A 6,012-nucleotide genomic window follows, 5' to 3' on the forward strand; every position below is an offset into this window, starting at 1 on the left:
TGTGTGTCTGTGTGTACGTGTGTGGTGTGTGTGTGCACATGCCATGTGTGCCTGTGTGTGCGTGTCTTGCACACCCTCGAGAGGAGCCTGGCGCCTGCGAGGGAGGCTCTGCCTGCTGGCTGCGCCGGGCTCCAGGAGGGCGGAGCTGGGCTGAGGGGACAGCTTCCCAGGAAGCCCGCCTCACCTCAGGCCAGACGCCGGGAGGCCGGGAGGGACCAGAGAGCCCCGCGCGGCGGCCTCCACGAGCTTCCCCACCAGCCGAGGCACAGCCCGCTCCGCTCAGAAATCTCCGCAGCTCAGGCTGGCTCTCTCCCACCCCAGGCTCCCCAAGTCCTCCGCTCAGGCGCAGTAACAACCCTGCAGGCTGGAGGCTGAGGCAGGTGAGGCAGGCTGGTTCCCTCCCCGCCCCCACCCCAGGCTGGAGGCTGAGGCAGGTGAGGCAGGCTGGTCCCCTCCCCCCTCAGGCTGGAGGCTGAGGCAGGTGAGGCAGGCTGGTTCCCCACCCCCGCCCCCCAGGCTGGAGGCTGAGGCAGGTGAGGCAGGCTGCCCCCTCCCCCCTCAGGCTGGAGGCTGAGGCAGGTGAGGCAGGCTGGTCCCCTCCCCGCCCCCACCCCAGGCTCCCCAAGTCCTCCGCTCAGGCGCTCAGGCGCAGTAACAACCCTGCAGGCTGGAGGCTGAGGCAGGTGAGGCAGGCTGGTCCCCTCCCCCCTCAGGCTGGAGGCTGAGGCAGGTGAGGCAGGCTGGTTCCCCACCCCCGCCCCCCAGGCTGGAGGCTGAGACAGGTGAGGCAGGCTGCCCCCCAGGCCTCTCTCCTTGGCGTGTGGATGGCCGTCTTCTCGGTGTCCTCACATGGCCGTCCCTCCGGGTGTGTATGTCCCAATTTCATCGTATGAGGACACCCGTCGCATTGGATCAGGGCCACCCTAGTGACCTCATTTTAACTGAATCACCTCGTATCCCCAAATGCAGTCGCCCTCTGTGGTCCGGGGTTAGGACGGGAACATGTGAGGCTGGGGGTGGGGTACATGACTCGGCCGTGACCCGCGAGAGCACAGTTTCAGGTCACACCTGGCCTGGTCCCTTCCCTGCTGTGGGTCCCTCCTCTGAACCATCAGTCACACGAGAACCCAGAAGGGTGCCCTCGGGTTTTCTGCACCGACAGCGCCCGCTGCACAGCACGCGCTGCATAAAGAACACGCCTGTGGGTGCTGGGCCCGCTCCCAGCTGCCGAGGCTGCTTGGGGCCAATCCTGGGCAGGGGCCTCTTCAGATTCCTCTCTAACCTCTGCACCCCCCGCCCGGCCGTGGGAGTGAGGGAGGCACCCTTATTAGCTGCACACTAACTACCTGCAAGGAAACAGAGGCTTACCAAGGTCAAGTCCTTGCTCAAGGTCGCCTAGCCGGGAGGAGGTGCTCTGTGTCATCCTGGCCTCCAGAGATTGTTTCTGAACCTCCGACAACGACCCTTGAGCGTGAAATGAAAACGCTTTCCCAGCCAAAGAAGCGACCGTTCGAGTGAGACGGGAGGCGGGGCTGGGAGGGCTGCTCCGCTTCGGACACCCTGTTTTCCCACCAGATGGATCGTGCTGTCCGGTTATCTGCTCCCGAAGCCCCTGGCGGTGGATACATCTCGGCTTTCCTCCCAGGAGCTTTTGCTCAGGATGAGATCACCTTTCAGCCAGGAGCCCGGGATGGCTGGCCTGGGAGACAGCCAGCAGGACGGGACCCTCAGCGAGTCCCAGAGTCCCCACTGCTAACTGCAGGGCCCCTTGGGGTCTGGAAAGCGAGCTTTCTCCGATGTCCGGTGTCGGGAGGGGGACCACGTCTGCCTGGGGTTCACCAGGTCGCAGGCGCCGTTCCCAGGGCACTTCTTCTCGCCCAGCCTCGCCAAGGGGGGGGGGGAACGGGACGGGGGGGAGGGGGTCAGGGGGAGGGGGCAGGGGGGGAGGGGGGCAGCACTGTTGCCCCTCTTACAGCAGCAGGAAGTCATCAAACACAGATCTGAACCAAGCACAGCGCACCCCTAACCACGCTGTCCCCCCTGCCTTGTCCCATGGGCCCGACTCCCCCACCAGAGTTCAGAGAGCTGGAGGATCTGTTCACTCTCCCCAGACCTAAAAGACAGCCTCCGGGAACCTTTCTAACAGGTGCAGCCGCAGGGCGCAGGCTGGCTCTCCATTCTTGTGGTTGGTGGTGGCGGGGCAGGGAGTGGGAGGTGGTGGCGGGGCAGGGAGCGGGAGGTGGTGGTGGCGGGGCAGGGAGCGGGAGGTGGTGGCGGGGCAGGGAGCGGGAGGTGGTGGCGGGGCAGGGAGCGGGAGGTGGTGGCGGCAGGGCAGGGAGTGGGAGGTGGTGGTGGCGGGGCAGGGGGCGGGAGGTCGGGGTCACACAGGTTACTTGGGCCCCAGGCTAGCTGTGGGCGGGACAGGCTCCGTCTGCTCTCTGCTCCTTGTCCCATCCTAGGAGGTATTTCCTCCTGTTCTCCCACGGAAGCGCCACAGGTGCCGAGGCCAGACATTGCAGGGCCGGCCGTGTGGCCCCTGGTGTGCGGCCCCTGCCCGCACCTTCGAAGGGCACCCTCCAGTCTCCGCTGCCGTCAGTCACTCTGCCCTCTCCTCGGGCCCCACCCTCCTGTCACCCTCGCAGGGGAGCCAGGCCACAGGGACAGCCCAGGACCTTCCACGTAACCCCATCTGCGAAGCCCTTTCTCACAGAAGGTGGCGAGCGTGGGTCCCGGACTGGGACCTGGTCCCGCGGGGGAGCTGTCACTCAGCTGTCACCCTGTGACGGGCTGCCTGGCGTGTCCCCTGGCAAATCCCTGTGCTGAAACCCTGGCCCCCGATGCTCTGCCCCCCTGCAGGCTCCCCTGCCCATTTCATGCTCAGGTTGAGCTGACATGTATGTGGGTCCTCGCCACCCAGCGCCGGCTCCCGGCATCGACCTCTCGCCTCACTCCAGCCCTGGTCCTATGGGGTGGGCGTGTGCCATCCTGTCCCACCGCCCGGCAGCACCTGTCGGTTCTCTGGACACCCCTGGCTACGTGTCTCCTCCCCGTGCCATGGAACCTCCGGGAGTGGGTGTCTGCGTCACAGGGCTGGGCCTGCCACGGCGCAGCCTCGTCTCTGCTCCCCAAAGCACGTTCTCACCTCTCCCTCTCCTTCCCCTGTGATGCTACTGGGCCCGGCAGGTTCCCTGCCACAACCCAGACCCCTCATTAGTCACACTGCAAGGTCCCCCTGCTGTGCAAGGTGGCAAAACAGCGTCCCGGGACCAGGCCAGGCTCTCGGTGCCCGGCTGGCTGATGACAGGGCCTCTCCCAGGCAGCTGTGCAGGTGACCTGACGGGGCTCGGTGGCAGCTCTGCTGGTGGGTGGGGCAGGCCCCCGGGACCCACACAGGTGCCCACAAATGAGCGCAGGCGTGGGCTGTCTGCCATGGCCAGGGCACCCACGGCGAGAACAGAAGTCAGCTCCACCAGTTTCAAAGACAGGCCCGCCCCCCATTCAGCACCCACCCCACTCTGGGCAGGGGCCGGGAGCAGCCGGGTGCCCCGAGGCCTGCAGGGCTGGCAGGAACGTGGGACCTTGGCCCACACCCTGCACACGGGAACTGGGCCGGGGGCCCTTCACATCAGATGTCAGATTGCAGCCTTGATCGCCGGCTGGACCTTCAACAGCCAGGAAAGGGTGCCTGCTGTGTTGTCCCCGAGGGACTGGGGAAGCCACAGGACCTGCTGGGGTCACTGGGCCGGGTTAAAGGGCAGACTCGAGAAAGTGTGGACTTGCCCTTCTCCCTCCTGGGGGTCAGGCACCTTGCTTTAGGGAACCTGGTACCCCCAACCCCCAGAGCTCATAAACGTGATAGAGAACTTCCTACACAGGGGGTCCCCCTGGGCCCCAGGACGGAGACTGCTTCCCACAGTCGGGCCTCATGGCGAACTCTTCCCCTCGGCCCTACCCCGGCCTCTGCCCGCCATGACCGTGCCCGGCTGTGCTAGTGCATTCATTCTTGTCTCGTGAAGGGGGCGGACTGAGGCAGGGCTGTGGGTGCAGGCAGCCCCACTCGTAGGTGTCTCGCGTCCAGTGGTGAGACAGGTCCGAAACCAGGGAGGGTGGGTCCGTGGCCGCCTGCGCATGGTGTTCCCTCATGCTTCCCTGGGACATCGCGTGGGCACCGGAGGCCGGGATGTGGTCAGCACTCGGGAGGGAAATGAATGAGCAAGGGACGCCCTTCCTTAGGCCCGTCCTCCGCTGGGAAGGCGAGTGCTACCTGGCCAGCTTCCTGGGGAGCGTGAGGGGCTCAGGCGGGGAAGGAGCTTTGAAAATGCAGGTGCTGGGCTCCGGCTCTGCTCCTGTGAGGGCTGTGCCGCCACCTGGTGGCTGGACGGAAACCCCACACCAAGCAGCCCGCGGGGCCAGGTCTCCCGGTCCGGAAGGTCGCGGAGAAGAGGGCATGTTTGTGGAGCCCCGCTGGCCGCAATCCCTGACCTGTGCGGGGCGGGGCCTCCACGAACACCCCGGCTGAAGGCGCGACGGACTGTACGCAGGGACTCAGAGCGTTGATGGTAACACACTTTTTTTTAACAAGGAAAGACGTTGATGAGAATTTGCTACCTGAAAAGGCAAAGAAGTGCATAGGGTACGGGCTGCCTGACAAATGTTTCAGTGCGGCACTGATTTGTTCTGATTGGAGAGGCAACGCCTGGAAGGAAATACCAAGATGTAACAGAGCACCACCTCCCTGGGTGTGGAAGGGGGTCGGTAAATGAGGACGCACAGGATGCATCCGACAGTTTGCTGTCCCAGCCGGGCGTCCACACACCTCCCAGCCTCGCAGTGGGAGATGGGAGGGAGGAGGGGCAAGTTCACAGGAGACCTTGTGGCTGTGGGGCTCTGTGCAGGGCGCTGTGCCCCCCCCCCCCCCCCGCCCCCCGACCTCGGGCTCTCCGTCTGCTGCCGTCTGCTGCCCGGGACATGCCGGGCTGAGTGCAAGGGCTGGTGGGAAAACCAGGAGTTGAACCTGAATCTGACTTCAAAGCCGGTCCTCTCCTCTGCAGCCATGCTGCTTTTCTACGACATCCCGCCTCCCCGTCTCACTGGTGCCTGTGATTCTGAGTGAGAAATGACAGGGTCGGGTGCCTTCACTCCGGTCCTTTGTGCAGTTTTACAGGCAAGTACCTTGCTTGTGCCACAGGTAACTCTTTTCACGTGCTGATCTTGTTTTGAAATCACAGGACACGACTCATTCCCACAGAGGCAGCAGGTGTGCTGAGGGTTGGGGGATGCGTTTAGGGAGTCGACTAGTGGCCGGACCTGGGCAGCAGGGCGGTGGGCGAGGGGTCATGGGGCGCTTGGAGGAACAGAGATGCTCATCTCAGACTAGAAAAGAAAACGAGAGAAGGCTGAGGCTCAGAGCCCGCCATGGCCTGACAGCGGGGGGCAGCCAGGATGCGGCTCAGTTCTGATGGTGTCTGAAGCCCACTGTCCCAGGACGGCCGAGCCAAACCGGGACCTGTCCTTGAAGGGGGAGCCCTTCACTTTGCTACTATGGCCTTTAGATTAATAAAAATGCTGGAGGAAACACATTATATAGCAAGGCAAGTTTCATTTACTCAAATTATAGTATGAGTTTCATCCTATATAATAAAGAGCTAATTGCAAATGGTCGTCACACCCTCATGCCCTCACGCCATCATGGCTCAGACACTCAACACTGGGGGGAGAGGAATGGGGACCGGCCAGGCACAAATGAGCTCGTGAGAGAGGAATGGGGACTAGCCAGGCTGCGGCCCGGGAGAGGGACAAGCCGCCCGCCCTGCGGTCCTGGGTGCCAGCAGCTGCGCCTACGCCTGTGGCTTGGCCTGGGAGAGGGACAAGCTGCATGCCCCACAGTCCCGGGCGCCAGCGGCTGGGGCTGCAGCCCGGGAGAGGGACAAGTTGCCCGCGCCGCGGTCCTGGGCACCTGCGGCTGCTGCTTAGGCAAAGCTGCCCAGCCCACGGTCCCTTGTGGCTGTGGCC

Source organism: Myotis myotis, unplaced genomic scaffold, assembly GCF_014108235.1.
Source record: "Myotis myotis isolate mMyoMyo1 unplaced genomic scaffold, mMyoMyo1.p scaffold_m19_p_1, whole genome shotgun sequence".
NCBI classification, from domain to species: Eukaryota; Metazoa; Chordata; class Mammalia; order Chiroptera; family Vespertilionidae; genus Myotis; species Myotis myotis.